General features: G+C 47.3%; 1 protein-coding gene across 2 annotated transcripts in view; it reads right to left on the bottom strand.

Annotated features, from left to right (window-relative positions):
* Positions 1-22,530, bottom strand: part of KAZN (kazrin, periplakin interacting protein) — a 207,076-nt gene that overhangs the window by 58,453 nt on the left and 126,093 nt on the right. The window lies entirely within an intron of this gene.

Here is a 22,530-nt window from a genome sequence, read left to right as displayed (position 1 = left end):
CATTCACCTGTCCCTGAGCACACCACCCAGCTGCTCCACTATCACAGGGCAATACGCTGCCTTTTCTCTGCTTGCTTCAAACTACACAACCACAAAAGAAATTAGCTGAAAAATAACTTATTTCCCATCCAAACATCCATTTCCCAGAGGAGTTTAGCTTTTTAAATTATGCCACCTTCTCCCAGCAAACAAGCCCTTCTGAAGGGCAAGGCTCAAGCCACTGCAGGGATGCAGATTTTAAAACCATTCATTATGCAAATGGCTCATTTATTGCTGCTGAGCTGAAAGCAGGAATTCCAGGCATGCAAATAAAAATAGTTGGGGAGCAACAGCCAGTAAGTGCCTGTTGGCATCTGCTGACTTGGGTAACACACAGCACGGACCCTGCAGGCAGCAGCTTACGGTGGAGCTTCAAACTACAGGATGAAATTGGTCTGCAACCACCACTGGTCACTCCCTGGGCTCTGCAGGAGCAGCAGCATCTCCAGCTGGAAGTTCTGCCAGTGCTGCAGATCCTGCCATACCCCTATTGATCCTCAAATCTTCCTCGTCACAAGATGCCTGAGCTAAGCAAGCCTGAAATTCAGTAATTCAGGGTGACTGGACACAAGGGGTGCAGCAAGGGGTGTGAAGAGGTTAAGGGAGATTTCATTGACAGGGTTGCAACAGCGCCAGAAGCAAAGCTTTCCCCAAAACCTTAATAAACGTCCCAGGGCTGGGTGGGAACGAGTGCTAATTAGCATCTGATAAAGATTCAGAGAGGGAAACTGGCTGGGAAAGGAGACAAAACTCAAAATTAGCCATGCAGGCGGGAAATTTTAAGCAGGACTATCCTGGGAACAGCCTGCCTCCACAATTCTCTTCTCACAGTGCCTGGAAGCACAAGGAGTGGAGGATGCTCCACGGCCAAGGATGAGTCTTTGTCCTCCAGGAACTGAATCATGTACAAACATTTCTGAGGCCCAGCGCCTTCCAGCTACCGAATCTAATTCAGGTCCAAGTCCTGGAAATGACCTGGCACAGGGTATCAGCTTGCACTGCAGCCATGGGAAATAATAAGGAATTTAAAAAGCAAAACAGGAACATTGAGCTGAGTATTAAAGAACCTTTCAAGTTCAAACACAGGGAAAAAAATGCGATGCCGAGCCAGTCCAACGTCAGCACTCAAGGTCAAATGGAAAAAGAAATCTCTGTGGATTTGCCTTTAACAGGCTGTTGTTAGTGTCATTATGTTTAATATCATTAACACAGAATCATTATGTAAATTCTGGTTTTTAAGCTCAGTTGTCGCTATCACAAGTTAGTTTTAATCTAGAAACAAACTAAAAGCAGCTGGTGCACTGACCCGGGCTCGGCACACTCAGCATTCATTTTCTCCCACTGAATACAAGATTTGCTCATTTTTATGTGCTCCTATATCCTTAAACAGCATCAGCTAAAATCCAGTTCAAGATGTGACACAAGTCTCACTGCAATTTTTGCTGCCAAGTGACTGAAATGACAAGAGATCCTGACAGGAGCTGCTTGAGTGTTCATCAACGAGCAGATTAATTGCTAAGACAGAAAGGTCCTGATACACAACCACCCGACAACAATCGGGTAATCACTCATTATATGTCCATTACTCAAAGTCCTGGAACTGGCACAACACCCAAACCTGGAGCCACATCAACCCAAGTGATGACAAATATAGTTTCCTGTTTAAACAGCCGAGCTCAGCAATTTCAGACCCAGGAACTGAAAAGAATAAATTTACCTGAGCCCATCATTTCACAGCAATAGCTGTATTATATTTAAAAAAGAAAAAAAAGTTTTTACAATAGAGAGACTGTTCCTGGCTTCCAGCAAGAACATAAGCAATAATGTACGTGCAACAATACCACGATTGACCGTGTGTTTCAATGAGCATTCACACACACGGTCCTGAACAGATGAAGGACAAGTGCTACAGGCTGAATGGGCTCCATTGAGTAAAGCTAATTAGCTGGATAAGCATATGCAAGACCAGGACCTAAATTTGTTCTCTGCCTCCTGGGACAATGATAACTCCTTTTTCCTGTTGTTGCGCCACATAGATAGAACAACTCTAAGGCGATGTTCTAACCCCTGGCTGCCACAGAGCATTTTTTCGTGCAAAGGTGTTAAGGTTGGGAAACAGCAGCTCAGGTGAAAGAAGAGCATTATTGTCCATGCTCTTGTCAGGACTCATCCCTCCCAAGCTGCCATTAAACATTGCTAATACCCGGCCATGCATAACACCACCAAAATATTTGCTGTGATCAACAAGCACAGCCTTTGGATAATGGATCTGATAATCCAGAGCTGCATCCAGCAAGACAAGGCTCTAATTTCACACATCTGAACCACGCACTGCCACAGCAGAAGATGCAGGCTGTTATTACAGCCTTGATCCGTGACTTGTATTTGCACGATGGAGCCTTGGCACGATCTGTGCTTGGCTGGGCCCTTTGAGGCGGCGGCGATGGAGAACGGGAACAGCAGCAGTGCCAGGGCAATTTCAACACACATCAAAATAGGGATCACCTCCACCAGATCCCTCTGAAACATGGCTTTTACAGAGGACTGAGGTAGACATGTAGGTCTTGTGAAACAGCTGCTTGTGCCTTCCCAAAAATGCAGCCCCAGCTGTGGCTGTTGTTTCCTCATCCCCAGCCAGAGTGAAAAGCAAATATCCCAAGGGAATAAAACCAAGCTGGCCACTGAATAATGCTCTGGCCTGCCTAATGAGGGCCTCTCAGATCAAGGGGCAGTTGCAGAGAGCTGGGGAAAGCCTTGCGTGCATAAGGACAGGAAACGACCGTCAAGGTCCTGATCCCATCCTGACTGGAATTACTGGCAAGGTTCCCACTGGCTGCAGGAACAGAACTGAAAAGGCTGCAGAGCCCAGAGGCAGTGACAACGAAGGGTAAAAGGACCTGGCAGACACAAGGTGAGGCACATCCTCCACCAGGTGACACAGTTGTGTTTGTGGCACTCAGTGTGGCAACACTGCTCCTCACACAGGGCCATGCACAACCTCTCAAACCCAACCCCAACACCCGTTTTTAAAAGGTAAAGACCCTTCACAGTAAGATTTGTGCCACTCCTATCTTCTGTTGTTATCTATGAAAGGAAAAAGAAACAGCTGAAACACACAGTAACCAAACCAAGTTCTCACTACATTTTATTCCTTCTTTAATCTAAACATAAAGTTGTAAGAGTGGGATATTTGCTGTAAGGAAATGAGCTGTCAAGTGATTTACGGTCTTGCTTTGTCTCCTTCTCAACAGCTCCAAGTCTTCAAGACCTATTTTTAGCAAGCTGTAAAAATTAGAGGCAATGAGGGACAGGGTGGGGAGCCAGGAGTTCAGAAACACAAAGTTACCTACATCTCCATTATCCTAATGCACCTCTAACTCTGGATACCACAGGGACAGTCCCAGGCAGTGTCAGACTTGCCTCTGCTGCAAGGTGTCTTCACACATGAGATCACCTGGGCAGCCACAGAACACAAAGGAGCAGCGTGGGAGAAACATCCCTGGGTTTGGGTTTGTTTGCTGGGGTTTTGGTGTTGGGTTGTTGGAGTTGTGTTTGTTTTTATTAATGATGGCCAGAATGGCATGGTGCCATTATGTACAAGGAACTCATACACTCTTTAGATGGTACGCAAGACCAAATTCAGCTGGAGTCAGCACAGGCTTTCCTTTATTCCCAGGATGCCTCAAATGGAAACCCACACATTCCCCCCTAGCTCAGCTATTAAATCAGTAAGGGCAGTTGTCTGATTCACATTTTATTGGTCATTCAAGCCAAAATTATTCTAATAATTCCCTTTAACAAGAACCAAGGTCCTCCTCTACCGCAGAAACTTATTTCCAGCACCTCTGCTTGCAAATTCTGACAATAATTACTCTAAGTCCCCATATAGCATTTTCCATACGAGAGCTTTAAGAGCTTTAACAATGGGAAGTTATTACCAGAGCTTTAACAATGGAAAGTTATTACCAGCATCCTTATTTGTGAGAGTAAGGCACAGAAAGATCAAACGAATTGCTGAAGATCATTCAGCAGCTCGCTGGCAACACTGGGAAAAGAACTGTAATCTCCTGACCTGCCATCCAGAGCTGATTTGGACAGGGAAAAGAAAAAGCATTCTTGAAGCACGCATGAAGGGGGTTTGTTTTATAAAAGTGCTGAAAAGGAGCTTTTCCAAAAGGAGCAGCGATAGCAAATGTCTGAAGTTTGACAAAATTCTGAAGGAGATGAAATGATGCTGTTAATTATTGCATAGGTGGGGAATGGATAAACAGAAAATGCATGTGCCTTTTGACCACTTTCTTATCCCCTCTGGGCTGTCCCATGGAGAAACCTCATCAATCACAAACCTTGTTGTACAAGCAGTGTCACATTTAGGGATTAAAACTCTTCCTCTCCCTCATCTTTCTTTTTCTCTTTGTCTCAGCCCCTGAACTGTCCAAGTTGACACATCCAAAATCAACAGTGAATTTTGACCATCTTGGCCAACACAGTTTGCTCAGAAGTACCAAACACACATTAAGTCTCCATGAAACTCTTCCTGCTCAGAAGTATTTTAGGAGAGAGAACAGACCTTGATCAGTAGAAGAACCATGGAGAAACAGAATATTTATCTGAAGCCACATCCTTAAACCAAACAGGATGAAATCCTCTGAGGCAGCTATTAAGGAGATTGCCCAGCAGAAAGGAAATTCAGCAAACCAGATTATCTCTAACAGGCTTATCCACTGGAAAAAATCATCAAAGCAGCGACAAGATAGTTTTGAGAGACAATTAATGAAAGGTAGGGGAGAGGGGAGATTGTAACAGGGTGACAAGGAGTGAAAATCCATAAAATACAGATTGTCATGGCTGATCAGACATAAGGACATTACACGACCCATCACACGTCTGGAAGAGGAAAGGGAGGCAAGATGTTCACAGTGTCGTGTGTCCACGGCTTTGCCAGGGGCAGAACTGCTTTTATCTTCTTTAATACAGCAATAAGAAGAATTCCCCTGCTAGTTCTCTTGACAGCCATGGACTGGATCAAAAGAGCTTCCACCAGCACCACTCCACTCCTCACAGCCCAGCCCTCCCCTGCTCCTGTCCCACAGCAGGAGGTGTCCTCTCCAAAGCATGATGCAAAGCATGTTTAAACCAAATCTCCAACAAACTGAAAATGGGTGAATGAATAAAGCCCACTGGATGGTCTTGGGCTGGAGATCTTCCCACTGCAGGAAACCACCACTCCTTGAGCACGCCCACAATGGAAACGAAGAGCACAGAGCTATGGCTTTGCTGCATGGCCTGTTATCCCAGTAGCATTCTCTTACAGAATTATTTTATGTTACTTCCAACCCAGATTCTTCCTAAATCTCTGATGTTGTCAGAGCACAACATCAGACACAGGTAACCCTAAATCTGCATGCCCCCTCCCTTAGCTTCCAAGTGCTGCTACCCCACATGCTCCTCAGCAGTGGAACCAGGCAGAAAAACAAGGAAAAAATCCCACTGAGGAAAGGATGAGGGCTCCTGGCATGAGAAGATGTCTGTGCCATCAGCTCTGGCTGAAGATGGGACAGACAGGGACAGACAGATGAGGGATTTGCCAGAACTAATGTCACAGACAACTTTCCACTGACTTCACTAGGCTTTGGACCAAATGCCTGCACAAAGAGCTGCACTCAGGAGCTATCAAGAAGCTTAATTCATTAGCATTTTTAAAGTACTTTTAGATCTGGGAGTGAAAGGCTATCAAAGTGCAAAGTCATTTTATTAATGATAACGGCCTTGGAACAGCAAGTTGAATCCTTCAGTCAAAAGCCTTGCAGCACAAATGGGTTTGTAACACAAAGATGCCACTAAGTCCTAAGAGATATTAAAACTTCCTTGCATAGGCTTTTACTAGATACTAATTTTCTAAGATTCCCTTTAACTCCACAAATTCTGATGGTAATTAGTAATACTCATGCAGCAGGATGGACCCAAACCCACTGAGGGAAAGCAGGAGGATGTAAAGGCTGTTACAGCCCTTGAAAGGCTCTCGTGCTGTGTCAGGACCACAGGGACCCCCCCCCAGCTCTGAATTCCTCCCATCCTCCTGGGAAGCAGAAAATGAAGCTGTCACGGGCTCTTTGCACGTGGTTCTCCAAAATTGTGCAGGGGAATGGCTCCCAGGCAGAGTGAGAGGACACACAGCAAGAGGCTGGCACGGCTGCAGGTTGGCCTTGCATGTGGATACTTTTCTTCTCCAAAGTAAAATCTCAAGCCTATAAAAACATTGGCAGCAGGCGCCGGAAGATGCACAGTGTAGTCTTCTATCACTTCGCTGGTGGAATAGACTTCATCCTGTTCCCTCTGGCCCCAGATCAAGCACAGCTCCTCACAGGAATTTTCCATTATCCTGTGGCAAACACGCCAGGGCAATCCAGCTGCTTAACCAACTTACACTCTGGCCCCCCCATCCCCAGCACAGCGAGGTCTTGCATAAACACAAGCCATTTCTCCTAGGATGTGCCAATTCCAGCACCGCAGCCCAAGCAAATTTGGGCTGGAATTCCCAGCCTGACAGAACTGCAGTGGGGCAGTGGAGACATCACTGGTCATCTTTGCTCCAGCTCTGCCCTCCAGGCAGACCCTGCTGCCCCATATTCGCAGCTGCTGAGCCCCTGATTTATTTCCACAGCCCGACAGACCTGAAACCAGGGGAAGTATGGAAGTGCTCAGCATCCCTCCTCTGTTTCTGCTTCAGTAAATCCTTTCCTTGCCCTGCTTTTCCACTCGGCTCTGAACTCATCACCAAATCCATACAACCATCACCATTGCTCACAGCTGGATCTCCATGTGAAAGGCACAGTGAGTGCCAAATCCACCCCAGCAGCTCGAAGGGGAGCATCTCCATGACTTCAGCTCCCATCCTCAGGCAGAGGGTCTCTGGAAATGCATGCAAACCCCACAAGATCCTTGTGGATACAGGGGATCATCCATTAACACAAGTGTCCTTGAACCACCAAGGAGCAGGAACCCCCCTGGCATCGTGGGGCGGTGCAAAGGGATTGCTCGAGGTGTGCTCACGGCACTGATAAACGCACAGAGCTTATCCTGACATTCCCTCTGCCACATTTATCTGCACAAAAAAAAAATAAAAATATGTTCGGCATCTCCTTATCCCTGCTCATTTCCGATGTGGTTTCTGCTTTCCCCAGGGTCACAAGCAGTGACAGGCATCCCTGAGGCTTATTTGTGTTTGGAGCCATCTGCTGAAGCAGGGAGGGTGGAAGGAGTCTACAGCTAAGAAGGAACCACTGAAGAGCACTGCAGTTTCCTTGGTGGGGGTGACCAAGTGACTAAAAATCGTTTGGTTTCTTCCCTCTTCGCAGAGATCTGGCCTCAAATAATGTGATGGCTCAGCTCCAACAACATCATCCCTCCCAGCAGCACGGTTCATATTATCCTGGGCATGGCAGAAGGCTGCAGCTCCAGAAACACATGTTTAATTCTGCTGCAGCACACCCTCTGCCTCCCGCGCTCTGGTCTGCAGGGGAGTGGGAATATTGGGATGTTTCACCCCCCAGACATCCCCACCCTGCTCCTGACAGCCTGCAGGTGCCCACTCTGTCCCCTCAGCCACCACACCCCTTCAACACCCCTTCTGCAAAGGAACTAAAGAAGCCTGAATCCTGCAGACAGCTTCTGTATGAGGGAGAGACCGGAATTGCTGCCAGCTCTGCAGGGGAGGGGGTGAGGAGAAACCATCCCCAGCACAGGGACAGTCACACAAAGGCCACATTGTCCCACACTGCAATTAACTCCAGGAGAAAAAAAAAGGCCAAGGCTTTCTGTTTGTGAAGGGACAAGGCTTTTCTAGGACATACCAGCAAACGGCAGGTTCCTGCCCTGCAACGTGCAGGATACTGCTTGGCACCCAAAAAATCATTTAGGGTACAGACCCCAGTGGCACCTGCTGCTGCTTTCTGCTCAGGGAGCTGCACTTTTGGTGTATCACCCCCAGCCTACACTCACTGGCGTTTTTCTAATATGAGTTTTACAGGGGAAACAAGATCCAAAGGCTTTCAAAGCCTCTTTACAATTTCTCGGCACTTTCCTCAGGCTGGAAGGGATGAAGTTGTTGGGAATATCACGAAACAAGTGCCACATCACCTCTTTGAAACTCAAATAGCAAGAGACCACATCAAGTCTTCAAATATTAATCTGTACTTACCAACTAATCAGCACTGACAAAAATAACCCATCTAATTATCAGAACACTAGCACCTAAATAATGAATTATATGCCTTATTAAAAAGTATAATAGATTAGAGGACGTGAAACAATTGCAATTAGTAAAACAGGAAACGCTGGGAAACAAAAAAACCCTACAAGTGTGATCTGAATTGTATAAATTAACGTTCCAAAATAGCGACTGATCTCCTCCGACACATCAAACAACATGAACTTTTGAAGCCTGTCACAAGCCAGTGAATGCAATTCTCCTTAAAACTGCTGAAAACTCGTATTGAGACATTGTCTTTGCTGCTCAGAGCTGCTTTGTCCAGGACACATCCCCAGCCTGGGGAGGCTGGTTACTGGGAGCGAGCTCATGTCTGTGCATGTAATTGCTTGGTTAAGAGGAGATGGGGTGGGGACAGGGATGCTGCACAGATAACAGCCAGGGGAACGAGGGATGCCTCCAAGCTCTCAGCACAGGAAGCATTATCAGTTTTCCTTTAATATCCCCGGGCCCCTAGGTGCTGCACGTTCACCAGACTCAGCCCCTGCCCTACATAACAGCACGAGGTGGGGAGGGAGGTGAGGGACACCCTCATTAAACCTGTCCCTCCCTGCTCTTGGTGCAGCTCTCCATGCCACGTGTGCCCCCATGGGGACAGAGGCATTTCCCCATCCCAGGATGACTCCAGCCTGTGCTTTTGGTGAAACACCCCCTGGTACCCTGCTTGGCCCTTTGCTTACCGACCCTGCTGTTGTTACCAAGGCAGCACACGGGTCCTGGGCTCCAGGCTGACAGAGGACAGGGATAATGGGATATGGGGAAGGAATTCTTCGCTGTGAGGGTGGGCAGGCCCTGGCACAGGTGCCCAGAGCAGCTGTGGCTGCCCCTGGATCCCTGGAAGTGTTCAAGGCCAGGTTGGACAGGGTTCAGAGCAGCCTGGGACAGTGGGAGGTGTCCCTGCCCATGGCTGGGGTGGAATGGGATGAGCTTTAAGATCCCCTCCAATCCAAACCATTCTGGGATTCTGTGATCATTGCAGAGTTTCTATAACAGATGTCCATGGTCCACAAGATTCTCCAAATCCTCAACCTCTCCCTGCAGACTTCAAGCACCAAGGGGTGAATAAATCCCAAAAATGCTCTTGGCTTTTTTTTTTTTCACCAGGACTACTGCTGTTCCATCCTCTGCAAAATTTACCTTTCGAAGGCTTTAATGCTTGCTGCAGTCCTGACACCACTCAGCTGAAGAACACACTCCTAATTGTACCCCAAGGTATAGCACAGAAGAAAAAATGTAGCACAAAAAGAAACCTAAATAGCTTTAGAGAAAAAAAGAAAAACAAACCCAAGTTGTTGATTGCAAAATATTTTTTAAATAAATAAAAGAAATCCCAAACTCTACATATCTTTGAGATAGTATAATAGCACCTGAACAAAAGTCATTGATCTTTAAAATAACATCCTCCTTCCAACCCAGAAGAAAGATGATGAAATTCTTCTTCAGTTAAAAACAGCCTTTTGATAACTTGAGTACTGTCCATGTGGAGTAGAGGTTATGACAAGGACAGAGTAACTCACTTCCTGTTCAAAATTAATTTTATTTAGCTCAGCCCTCAATAACTAATTCCATTCCTTGTAAACACAACCCCAAATGTCTCCCTCCAATAACCTGCACCAACTTAAGTGAAGAAAAAGAGGCTTTGGTTAAACTGTCCCTTGTAGTGGTCATTACACTGTAACTCACAGCTGGGTTTACAGCATTTTTCTCTTCACAGGTAATCAACAGGTGCCTTTACTAAAATAAAGCACTTTTTATTTAATGTTCTAGCTTAGTCCACCTTTCAAAAGAGCTTTTCCCTCAAAAGAATGTGTTAACACTTCACACAAAAATATTTTTCATCTGAGCTCACTTTGAAGGGAGAGTTTCAGCTGGAGACAATTAGGAAGGTCAGGAATAAAACCCAAAGAGCAGAGTGGGGGGGATGATGCATGGGTAGGGGCCGAGACCCCACTATACATTAATTTAACTCAGAGCATGTGGCTGCTCACACCAAAGCCTGGAACCGGTGGGACACTTAGAATCTCATGTAGGAATGCTTGGATGTGTAGATCCTTCCAGAGAAACGAGTCAGCTTTTAATGCAGGCATTTTGAGCTATATTAGAAAACAAGCGTTTTCAATCCAAGCTGAAAATGAACAACTTCTTGCCTACTTGCAGCTCTACCACTGTGTCAATGCATGGGAAGGAGAAAATGACTGAAGAAGTTAACTCCGACCCAAGGTGAAGCCAAGTGGTTTGTTTTCATTGCTAAAACCCACAGAAAAGAAATGCAAAACACGAACAGCCCAAAGCCAGTGGTGAAATTCACATTCAGTCAGAGGGTTTTCTGAGGGTAAATGTTTGTTTTTATCCTAGTGCACTTAGGTCAGCTTGAATTTATGTTAATACCATCAACAGAGCTGTGCCAAAATACTCAATGCCTGACAACCTGTAGGTTAGGGGTTTTTTATAACTATTAATTTGTCCTGAACACAACCACCCAGCACTGCCCCTTTCACACTGCACACCAGGGTAAAGGCTGCAGCAGCTACAGTAACACTGATTTTAGCCAAAATCCATGGAGACTGCAGACAACCCAACACCCTCATTCTGTCTAAGAATTATTTTCTCACTAAATCCCCAGGCTCCACATTTTTTGCCAGCTACCACGAGCACGGTGGCATTTGCTTCCCAGTTTGCCATCCCTTGCCTGCCTTTCTATCCTAAATCACTGTCCTGCTTGATGTCTGCAAAAACAATTTTATCACCAGTTGTGAATTTAATTAACGTGTTGTTTCTCCCTTCAACCAGATCACTAATGGAGTTGATAAATCAAATGTGCCATTGTAGTCCCTAACAGTGGATTTGTGATATTCCCCAGAGGTCAAAGGACACGCAAACCGAGGGATGAAATTCACTGAGACATAAATACAGTGTCCTCATCTGTGACAGTCGGATACAATCATACTCCAGCGATGTGAGCATTATGTAAGAGAACTTTGGATCTTCTCTTCCACAGAAATGCCACAAGACCAATACAGAAAAACAAAAACTGGCTGACAGTCCATTTCAAACATTGCTTCTCATTCTCCTTCCATTTGTGCTGCCAGGTCAGTAATATTTACTTTTGTTTCATCAGAGCTTGGGTAGAAAAATGCCACCAGGGCAGTATTTCTATTGATTTTAAATGAAGAATGGAGATTAAAACAGGGAATGCTCTGTTTGTTGTCCTTGAGACTGTCTGGGATCTTTTGTCCCCTCATGTGAGAATTGGCTGGATGGGGCTTGGAGCAGCCTGGTCTAGTGGAAGGTGTTGTCCCCTGGGGCACAATCCACAGCAGGGAATTGGAACTGGATGATGTTTAAGGTCCCTTAAAACCCCAACCAATCTCTGATTCTGTGGCTGAGCTGCTCCCCACGCACATCACACACAGTCCCTGGCTTTAATAAAATCATTAACAAAAGAAAAGTATCACGAGGTCGTGGTGAAAACTGAAACCCAAAGCCACAGAGAGCGACCATCCACCTTGGACTGAGCTGTCCAAACCAGCCCCACAAGAGCGAGCCTTGGTGTCACCAGTGATGTCCACGGACACGGTGACCTGTGCTCCAGCAGATCCCTCAGCTACCTGCTGCACACGGCTGTGCACAAACACAGCTCAGAAAGCATCTTAAAAATGAATAAATAAACGAACACAACAAACCTCGTCCCACTGCAATCACCCGGCTTGACTTCTGTTTTTGCCTTTCTCTCAGGATTGTGCTGAGCAGCCTCTGGCTGAGGAGAAGGGGCTGCCTCAGAGAGGGCAGCAGTGTGGAAGATTGCCATGGTGAGCCCATTGAAATGCTAATGAACAGGGCAAGGCTGGGTTCATACACCCGACAGCACCCACCCCCCAAAACCTCCACCTGGAGGACCTCAAAAATCGGGGTTCTGCAACCCCAAATCCCCAAGGAGGTGGCGGTGGGACGCCAGGACTCGGCAGGAGAGGGTGTCAGGGAGGGGCTCTGGGCACCGAGCAGCGCTGGCAACACCCTTGAGGAGCCAAAGCCGCTTGCAGGAGCCTCCAGAAGTGATCTGACACAAGCACGACAGGGCTGTAATGCCACAGAAGCGGTGCTGCAGCCAGCGGGGGATTTGAGGCCATGGCTGGGAACCTCTCACCGGCTGCCCCGGCTCAGTGTGGGGAGAGACAGCACCCCCTGAGCATCTCCTGCTGCCATGTGCTCACTGTGGGGAGAGACAGCACCCCCTGAGCATCTCCTGCTGCCCTGTGCTCACTGTGGGGAGAGACAGCACCCCCTGAGCATCTCCTGCTGCCCTGTGCTCACTGTGGGGAGAGACAGCACCCCCTGAGCATCTCCTGCTGCCCTGTGCTCACTGTGGGGAGAGACAGCACCCCCTGAGCATCTCCTGCTGCCCCGGCTCAGTGTGGGGAGAGACAGCACCCCCTGAGCATCTCCTGCTGCCCTGTGCTCAGTGTGGGGAGAGACAGCACCCCCTGAGCATCTCCTGCTGCCCCGGCTCAGTGTGGGGAGAGACAGCACCCCCTGAGCATCTCCTGCTGCCATGTGCTCAGTGTGGGGAGAGACAGCACCCCCTGAGCATCTCCTGCTGCCCTGTGCTCAGTGTGGGGAGAGACAGCACCCCCTGAGCATCTCCTGCTGCCCTGTGCTCACTTTGGGGAGAGACAGCACCCCCTGAGCATCTCCTGCTGCCCCGGCTCACTGTGGGGAGAGACAGCACCCCCTGAGCATCTCCTGCTGCCCTGTGCTCACTGTGGGGAGAGACAGCACCCCCTGAGCATCTCCTGCTGCCATGTGCTCAGTGTGGGGAGAGACAGCACCCCCTGAGCATCTCCTGCTGCCCCGGCTCACTGTGGGGAGAGACAGCAGCCCCTGAGCATCTCCTGCTGCCCCGGCTCAGTGTGGGGAGAGACAGCACCCCCTGAGCATCTCCTGCTGCCCTGTGCTCACTGTGGGGAGAGACAGCACCCCCTGAGCATCTCCTGCTGCCCCGGCTCAGTGTGGGGAGAGACAGCACCCCCTGAGCATCTCCTGCTGCCATGTGCTCACTGTGGGGAGAGACAGCACCCCCTGAGCATCTCCTGCTGCCCCGGCTCAGTGTGGGGAGAGACAGCACCCCCTGAGCATCTCCTGCTGCCCCGGCTCACTGTGGGGAGAGACAGCACCCCCTGAGCATCTCCTGCTGCCCTGTGCTCACTGTGGGGAGAGACAGCACCCCCTGAGCATCTCCTGCTGCCCTGTGCTCACTGTGGGGAGAGACAGCACCCCCTGAGCATCTCCTGCTGCCCTGTGCTCACTGTGGGGAGAGACAGCACCCCCTGAGCATCTCCTGCTGCCCTGTGCTCAGTGTGGGGAGAGAAGCCCTGGGGAGGAGCCGGTCCCTCCCCGGTCCCTCCCCGAGCCCGCACCGACCGGCCCGGACGAGCCCCGGGGCTCGGCTCCGGCGTGACGAGGCTCGCCCCGGGAGCCCCGCCAAGCTTCGAGGGCTTCGCAATTAACTTTCACAACAAACCAAAGCCTCAAGAGCTTTTAATCGCCAGCTAAGTAGGAGATGTGGGTCCCCGCCAAGGCTTTTGTGCCCCGGTTTATCGGCGGGGCGCTGACCTGCCGTGCTGCTTGGGGTCTGCCCGGGCACAGCCGCACCTCGGCAGCTCCCGCTTCTCCATCCTTCATTCCCAGGCAGGACAGCAGGGAAAGACAGCCGTGCAACAGGTGAAAACACTGGGAACGTTTGCCTAGCCTTTGTGCAAGTAAGCTTGAAAGAAATGCTGAAGAGCAAAGACTAAAATTCCTGCACGGGTACCGTCCTCTGCAAAAAGCTGGTTGCGCTGTTCTCCATCATAAAAAAAAAAAAATTAAAATAAATTAAAAAACCTAAAATACGTGTATACATTCAATATTTCATCACAAAGTAGCTGATCTTCCCTGCCAGCCATCAGTTAAGAGAGGTGAAATAACAACCACAGCAAGCCCGGGCTGGCCTGAATAAACAGGCAGGAAGGAAATTGCTGTGTGCAGATCCCAGCCCGGCACAATCCTCATCAGGATTCTCTGTCGGCAGCAGCTCTTGTCACACAGACAGACACCGTGCTCGTGCCTGCGGAGTTCAGCGCCTGAGCAGCACCTCATCGTGATAATACTTTTAATAACAGCCAGAACATCTCTCCTGTGAGTAACGCGACTCTCCCGCACGCCCTTGCTCTCCCCGGGGATCAGAGACGCTGCTGCTGCAGCACACGAGCACACACGATGGCCTCAGCTTTACCCAGACGTATTTTGGGCAAAATTCTAAAAGAATTGGGTGTATATTGCCCGGGACAATACTTGGGCATCCTCCTTGGCTTTGAGCCTCAGATACAGCATCTGTGGTAACCTACGTCTCCTCTTCCCTGTTCCCTGGCATACTGCAATAAAGAGAAACCTTCATGTTTTTATCTACCTTCAAAGTTTATTTTCCTTACCGTTTTTTAGTCATTTTCAACGATGAAAACATTTTGGTGTTATTAATTACCAACTTAATCCTGCTTTCCTAATGACATGTACACAGATTTCCACAAGATCAGAGCAGCTCTGCTAATCAGGGATAAACCCAGTGTACTAAAGAGGGTTATACTCTTACATTAGTCTTTCCTGTTGTTCTAATTAATGGCATTACCCTCTAAACTGTGCACATGCACTTAAAGAAAGTGAAGATACGCTGAAAAAGTGCTGCAAGGGAACCAGAGTATATTTAATAACTTCCTACCAGTTACCTCCAGCACAACATCCATCTACTTGAAGCCAACAATATCCATCTCTCTTCTTACTCAAGATACTTGGTTTGATAAAGTGGCTTTGGCCATTGATATGAAAAAGCATGAGCAAAATCATCTTCAGAGCGTCACTTCATTTTTCTGCTTCCCCTTTCCTCACCAGATTGCCACAAGGATATCAACACTCATTTGCTGATTCAAGTCCAAGAAAGATGAAAAACATCACTGCAGAATAAGCTTGTACTTACATCGGCAGAAACAACTGAAAATGAATTAGCAAATGAGAGCTACCTCACAAAAACTGCACTTCAGCAAAATATCCCCCAATTTAGAGTCTTTATGCACAGCTGCGACGAAAAGGAACCGGAATAAATCACAGCAAATCTTCAAGGCCTGGATAATTTTCCTTCTTTGAGAGAATCCAAAAGCTCAGCTGCTCCCGGCTTGGAACACGCTGGAGGATCCAACCCCAGCAGTTTTGAAAGTATCTGTGTGACTTCCAGCACCCAGCTGAGGTGACATTGGGCAGGTTCTTGCAGCAGGAATCCCAACCCAACAGCCAAAGCCCCTTATTTGTGTTTTGACAAGGGACAGGTCCCTGCAGCCACACAGGGTCCTCTCCAGCCAGGCTTCACCCACTGCAGCAAAGAACTGGATGAGGTCATACATGTTCCCACAGGTGTCACACCAAATTCTCTTAATCCTAACTCTGAGCCACCTCCTGGTGTAAATATGGTACCAAAGGGTGGAAATAACCCTTCGAAATTATAGGAACCTTGGCAGCAGCACCAAATCCCAGGTGCCCAAGAACCAGGTGTACCAGCAAGTTTATAAGGGCCTTAAAATAGACAGAGCCCTGCAAATTCACATCTCAAGGGTGTAAATACTGCTTTTAGTGCTCCCAAGGCTACCCATAAAGGGTTTCACCAGGAAGGATTTAGTTGATTTCTCCCTGCACAATATTCCAGTCCACTGGGAAACGTGGCCATGCAAAGCCAGGTTTGACTGAACATCATGATGAGGTCAAAGGCATCGGTGCTGACATCACAGTATGGACAGGCTGTCACTGACAGCCCAGCTCCTCTGACATTATCTGCATCGTTTATCTGTCAGCAAGCACAGTTAATGCTTATCTGAATACGGGGTTTTAATCCTGCAGGGTGGTCATTACCATGGTATTGTCACGCTAATTAGCAGGTAGAGCTCTCATGGCTTTTTTATGCATGTTTCCCCAACCAAAATTAAACAAATATCATTGGAATCATACATCCAGATTTTGCATCAGGCTATGTCCAGGACCTACAGTGTCCTGGACCACAGCAATCCAGCCCTGGGAGCAGAGGAAACACTTCAGTCCACAAACCACAACAGCATCAAAAAGACCAAAACCAACCCAGCCCAAGATAATACAGCTCCATTTAAATGAAAAAAAAAAAAAAAAAAATCTTTAAGGAACCTACAAGGCATTCAAACCTCTTTAGTAAAGTGCTTTCCATTAATCCTGCCACACGTGAAATGCTGAATCAAAGATGTTCAGTAAATGTGCCTGTCAGAGGAATTACGCCCCAAATCAAACTGGTCCCTAATGAGTGCACTCAGAAATGACAGCGATAAGCAGGGCACAGGAGATGTGTTAAATTACATCATTTACCAAAATACCCTGGAAATGGTGCACGTCCAAGGAGGAAAAGCACATAAAAAGGACCTCTGCAAAGGTGGCAAAATGCAAAGTGGGATTTTTTTTGAAGGTTTGCCCCGCCTGAAGGGAACAGCAGTTGCTGCTGGTGCCGCACTTGGAGCACCTGTGGCAGCTGCATGGAGCCACATGATCCCCCCAAACCCCTGGGAGCCACCACAGACCCTTCCACAACTCCAGCAAGCTTGAGAGCAACTCCTGGGAGTGTGAGAGAGTCCCAGAGCTGGAACAAAGCCAGGCAATGACAAGGGCATGAGAACATGGGCAAGCAGGGCAAGGTGGCAGCTCGTAAGCCCTGTTCCAGCACGCCCTGTTCACCCCACGCTCTCCTTTGCTGCCTGTGCACTCAGCAGCTCCTCCTGGGGCAGGGAGCTGGGGAATGCCACAAGGGGACCCCTGGCACCTGCTGGTGACAATCCACCCTTCTCCTCTGTGCCCAGCCTCAGCTCTGCCTCACCCAGCAGCTGCAACAACCCACCAAAAGCATCCGTGCACAGCAGCATCAGCACACCACAGTGATCACACATCAGTGATAGTAAAAGATTTTAAAATCATAGAGAATTTTGGGAGTTGGAAAGAAAGTTAGGCTTAGCAAGCCCTGGGCAAAGTGTTAAAAGTAGGCCCTGGGAAATGTTAGGCCTTATGCTTGCTAAGATGATGTGAAACTGCACCTGCGTAGTCAGTATATGATAAATGATATAATTGTTAGATGTGATTAGATACAATTATTGTGTAAAGAATCATGAGAAACTATGTTAGGGGTTTGGGGGGAATCACGAGAAATCCATGCTTGGGTAAAATATATTGTTCCATTGTATGCATTGAAGTTTAATAATTAATATGTAAATTGTATAACTATAGAGTATAAAAACATGTTCAGCTCAAGACCAAGTCGGGTCAGATTTGGGTCTATGTACCCCTGACACCCAGAGCTCTTTAATAAAGCACCTTCATATAAACATTAGTAATTATTGTTAATATTAATTATAATATATTTTATATATTAATTTAATATATAAAATTTAATATATTTAATTTTATATATTAATATAGTAATTATAAATAGTGTTCCTGAACACTAACACCAGGGCCTTGCAGGAATCTGTCCTGAAGCCAACACAACTGCCTGGGTACCTTCTAGTTAATAAATCTTGCAAAGGCTTTTCTTATATTAAAACGTGCTACCCCAAACCAGAACTTTTTGATATTAAATACGGCTTTTTCACTAAATAGGTGGCCTTCCTGTGGTTTCTCTATGAGCTTTTTATTTTTAAAGTAGGTTTTTTTTTTCCCCCACAGGAGCTGCATAGCTTTGGCCTCACCACCTCCCTCTGCTTTTCATGGAAATTTAAGAACCCCATTAATCAGCCCTCTCACCCTGAGCTGTCAGTTCTGGACCTCTCTTGACCACGAAAGGAGATCATGCAGGAAACTAAAGCTCATTTGAGCAAACCCTGTGTGGCTTTAAAACAAGCTCCCTTCCCAAGGATGACAAAAACGATCTTTGCAGATTCAATTACACGATGCAAATGTGGTGGGGAGCACACCGTGTCTCCACCTGAAATGGTTCCCCCGCTCCTGCCTGAGCCATCACTTTGGCAGGGAAAAAAAATTACAAATTTGAGCAAACCCATTTAGCAGCTCTGGATATAGTACAGTGGATATAAAAGGTCAAGGAATTAATGTTAAGAATCTTCGGTGGATAAAACAACAGCTTTTGCTGGAGCAGATAGTGCAGTAATTGATGAACATAAAAGCAATTATTGGGTGCATTTAAGGCTAGAACAAACAATGATGAACACAGAGAGAATATTTTACCATCACAGGATGAGGAATCTGTTTTCTGAATGTGTTGCTGTTGCACAAAATCACACAAAGACATCGTTCAGCTTCAAGGGAGAATCAAAAGCCCAACAAGTGACTCTGACCTGGGCTCTGCTCATCCTCACACCCTTGCTGAGGAATCACTCCAGGGAAGAAGCAGTGCAGAGGGACAGGTCTCCAAGATGCAAATGGATCCCCCAGGGTCTCCTCTGGCAGCACTGCTGTGCCCAGACTGTGACAGCCCTGCCTGTGCCCTCCTGCCTTCAAAATGCAGCTGCACTTGGAGATTTTCCTACTGAAAATCTCAGTATGATCCACTGAAACCTTTACAGCAGTCCTCCAGGTTTCTTCTAACATGTTATTTTTCCCCTCATGCAGCTTAAGAGAGCGTCTAGACTATCTAAATCTTTAGCATCAGAAGTAAGTTCTTCAAATCTAGTCCTCAAATCAATTTGCTTTGCTTCCCACTCCTAATAGAGCAAATCTCCCTGGAAAACAGGCAAACACTTCCCGTGCTTGTGCGCCTGCAGCAAATTTCGACCCACAACCATATCTTACAACAATTGGAAATAACCTGGAAAAAATACCATTTTAATACTCAAACCAACCAGGGAACAAAAGCAGAATCTTACAAATACCTTTTAACTCCTCCCTAAAGGTTATGGGATACTCCTGTGCACACCTGGAAAAGCAGATGAGGCCAAAACCAAGCATTTATGGATATTCTGCTGTGAGAAGAGGGCAAAAAAGCTGTTACTGGGGAATTAGCCATGGCATGACTGCTGCCCAGTCCCAGAACTGGGATCCCCACTCAGCTGATGGCAGTAATTCCATGCTGCTTTTCCCAGTTAATTTCCAAGGAGGATGACAGACAGTTTAGTTAAAAGTTAAAAGCAACAGGCTGGAGCAGTGTGGGTGCACTGCCAGCCTTCATCACCTCTGTGCCTGCACACTCACAGGCACTGACCACTGGAAAACTCTTCAGCTCTACACTGACTGAGGGAATAGTTGACAAGTTCATGTTCTGCCTGAAATTAAACAGTAATGAGAGTCCACTTCTTTGAATTCTATGATTTTATGAGAATTAAAAGGCAAAGGAAACTCAAAAGATTCAAGTTTTAGATTCTTGGTTTCAAATATGGTCAGTGGCCTCAATCTGCTGGAGAAACAAGCTCTGTTTCACCTTTCCTACAAAAAAAACCCCCTACTTCCCAGCCATGTCAGCTATCCAGGTTTGATTGCTGCTGCAAAAGAGAATCAGAGAAAAACCTGCAGATAGGCATCAGGACAGCATTGTGCTCCCTTACTCTCTTTACATCCCACACATTCACACCAAACAATTCCCCCCACCTCCAATACACACTGCTTTCTGCACAGAGGTGATTTAACTCCCCACTGAGGGACACCACACGTTCCATGAGAGTGTGGTGGTGATGGAGAGGTTTGGGATTCTCCCCCCAGATGCCACCCAGCAAAGTGAGACAACAAAGCAGAGATGGCACAGGACAGCAGCAGGAAAGGCTGTGACACATCAGCTCCCTGTCAGATAAACCCAAAGGTTCAGTTCCCAGATACAGCCTCTAAAACCTGTGAAATCTTCATTTAGAGGAAGAAGTGGCATGAAAATATGTGAGTCAGAATGACTCTGTAAGGACCAAAAAGGGTGAGAAATGTATTTACAGATGCCCTCAGAAGAGCTGCCACTTCCAGAAAAAACATTTGCAGAAGCAACGAGGGACAAGGATGATTCTCCAAGACTGGGATGAGCCCAGACCTGGGCCACATAACAGCAGAGCACCACTCAGTCCCTCTTCTGTCTTCAGTGGAAGGGTGATCCTCTCCCAAACTCTGAGTCTGTTGGGTGCCCACAGGAGATCCAGGATGCCACCACACTCCCCTTCACCTTTCCCTAGGCATCTCTGCTCCTTTCCCATTGCCCAAGTGATCCAAAAGCAAATTCTACTTAAAACCTGTGGCTGACCACATATCTGAAAAGCAACAGCAAAGGAGCTTTTTCTGTTTCTCTGTGCAAACGTGGCCCTGCCCACTGCAGCTCTCCCACCAAGCAAGCGTCAGAAATCCTCATGACAAAAACCCATTTCTCGCTAATTGCTCTGTGCAAAAACATTTCTCTGCTGCAGCTCATCTACTGCACTCCAAGGCAGAGGTCTTTGCAGTTCAGCAATTTTCAGACACAGACACATCACTTTATCAACGCCCAGCTGAAAACCAGAAACCTGACCCAAAAGCCACCCACACCGAGTGCGGGTGGGAACAGCCAGCCTGCACCACCTGTGGTCAGCTCTGTCCCCATCCCAGAGGCTCCTTGCAGGGATTTGGGGAAGGAGAGCACTAGAAAGATTGGGGAATTGGCAATTTATCAGATTATGGAAGCCAGAGCTGGACTGAGGGGTACTGAGATACCCCTGGGAGCTGCAGCCCCCAGCCAGTGTAACGCTCCATCACGGTCAATATTGCTGCAAAGTCGTTCTGCAGTGACACACTGTCCTCCTGGAGAGCCTCTGCTGTCTCAGGTCCCCTCAGATCACAGCCTGTCCCCAGCACTCAACCTCAGCTTCTTGTCCTGGGGAGACACCTCCAAACCCTCATCATCACCCTCCAAGCCTCCAGTTACCCACCTTGGCCACGGGTGCAGAAGGAAAACCTTGGGAAGGGATTTTCCTCACCTTTACAACTCCTGCAGACAAACTGACTACAAAAAAGGCTTCAAAGTTTTCAAAATTCCACTTCCATATTCTGGTGAGACTGCTTCTTGTTCCTTAAAAAGAGTTAAACCCATCCCACCTGCTGCTACCACAGGACACATTTCCAAACACCAAAATAATCTAGCTGGAGGTGCCACAAAATCCATCTCAACATCCAAAACCATCACGTACAAAGACTCAAGTAAAACAACACAGAAATGAAAAACAGGAAGAGATTGCAAAGCAACAAGAAGCCTTCAGCATCCCACGGGTGAGGATGCATCCTGAAAAAATGAGGCCTCTGGGTGAGTGATTCCCCAGGGTTTGCTGTGTAGCTGCTGCCCCGTTCTGCACGCTGCATTACAAGCATGGGGTTCTGCAGATGCTGCATCAGGACCAGAGCACTGATCTCATGCTTTGCTGGCAGTGAGAAATTGTGAGGATTGAATTTTAACAAGCTGGGGACTGAAGTTTGGCTCTACATCGTGCTGGTGCTCAGTGCCTGGTGTACAGTGATGTACTGAAAGCACAGAGAGGAGTAGGGACCACTCGAGAAAAGGTGTTTGCACCCCAAGGCTGGGCCAGGAGCCCCTGCTCAAGGCTGTAAAGCCTCTTTGGGCATCTCAGAGAATTCCATATTCAGGGGCAGAGAGCACCAAGTCCACTGATGTATCTTGAGGAAAAAGAACAAGTAATGGGAGGACAGACTGCCCTCTTGGATGACACCCCAGTCCCACCAGTGATTATCTGAGAGTGCCTGAACACAACCTACAAAATCATACTTAATCTTCCCCAACTTAAGACTGGGGCTTATCTCTATGTCCCTCTCCCCACCTGCAAATCTAACAGCATTTTCATGATTATACTTCAAACTGGTGAGTCAAAAGCTCTGGATTAAATCCTCCTTCAACTTTAGTTTACTTGAGCTTACTCATCCTTAGGAGCTTCATTGTAACTCCCCTGGACAAAGCCTAAAGCAATGATAATCTAAATATTATGCTAACCATGCCAGATGAGGCTTTTGAATAGGAAAGCTCCAGAAAAGATTTAAATTAACATCTTCAAAGACTAAAATGTAGCAGAGACCTGGAATGTTATCAGCAGCCAGTTCCCTGCGTCTAAAGCAACCATGGGAACATTGCTAAGCACAGATTTATTTCCCAGCACAGGCAATTGTTTTAGAGCATGAAACTAGTTGCTCCCTGAACTACGCAGGACAAAGGGAAACAAAGTAAGAAA

This window comes from Cyanistes caeruleus, chromosome 22 (genome assembly GCF_971803275.1).
Source record: "Cyanistes caeruleus chromosome 22, bCyaCae1.hap1.1, whole genome shotgun sequence".
Taxonomy (NCBI): Eukaryota; Metazoa; Chordata; class Aves; order Passeriformes; family Paridae; genus Cyanistes; species Cyanistes caeruleus.
Note: the sequence above shows the minus strand (reverse complement) of the source record. Positions and strands in the feature narration are given on the sequence as shown.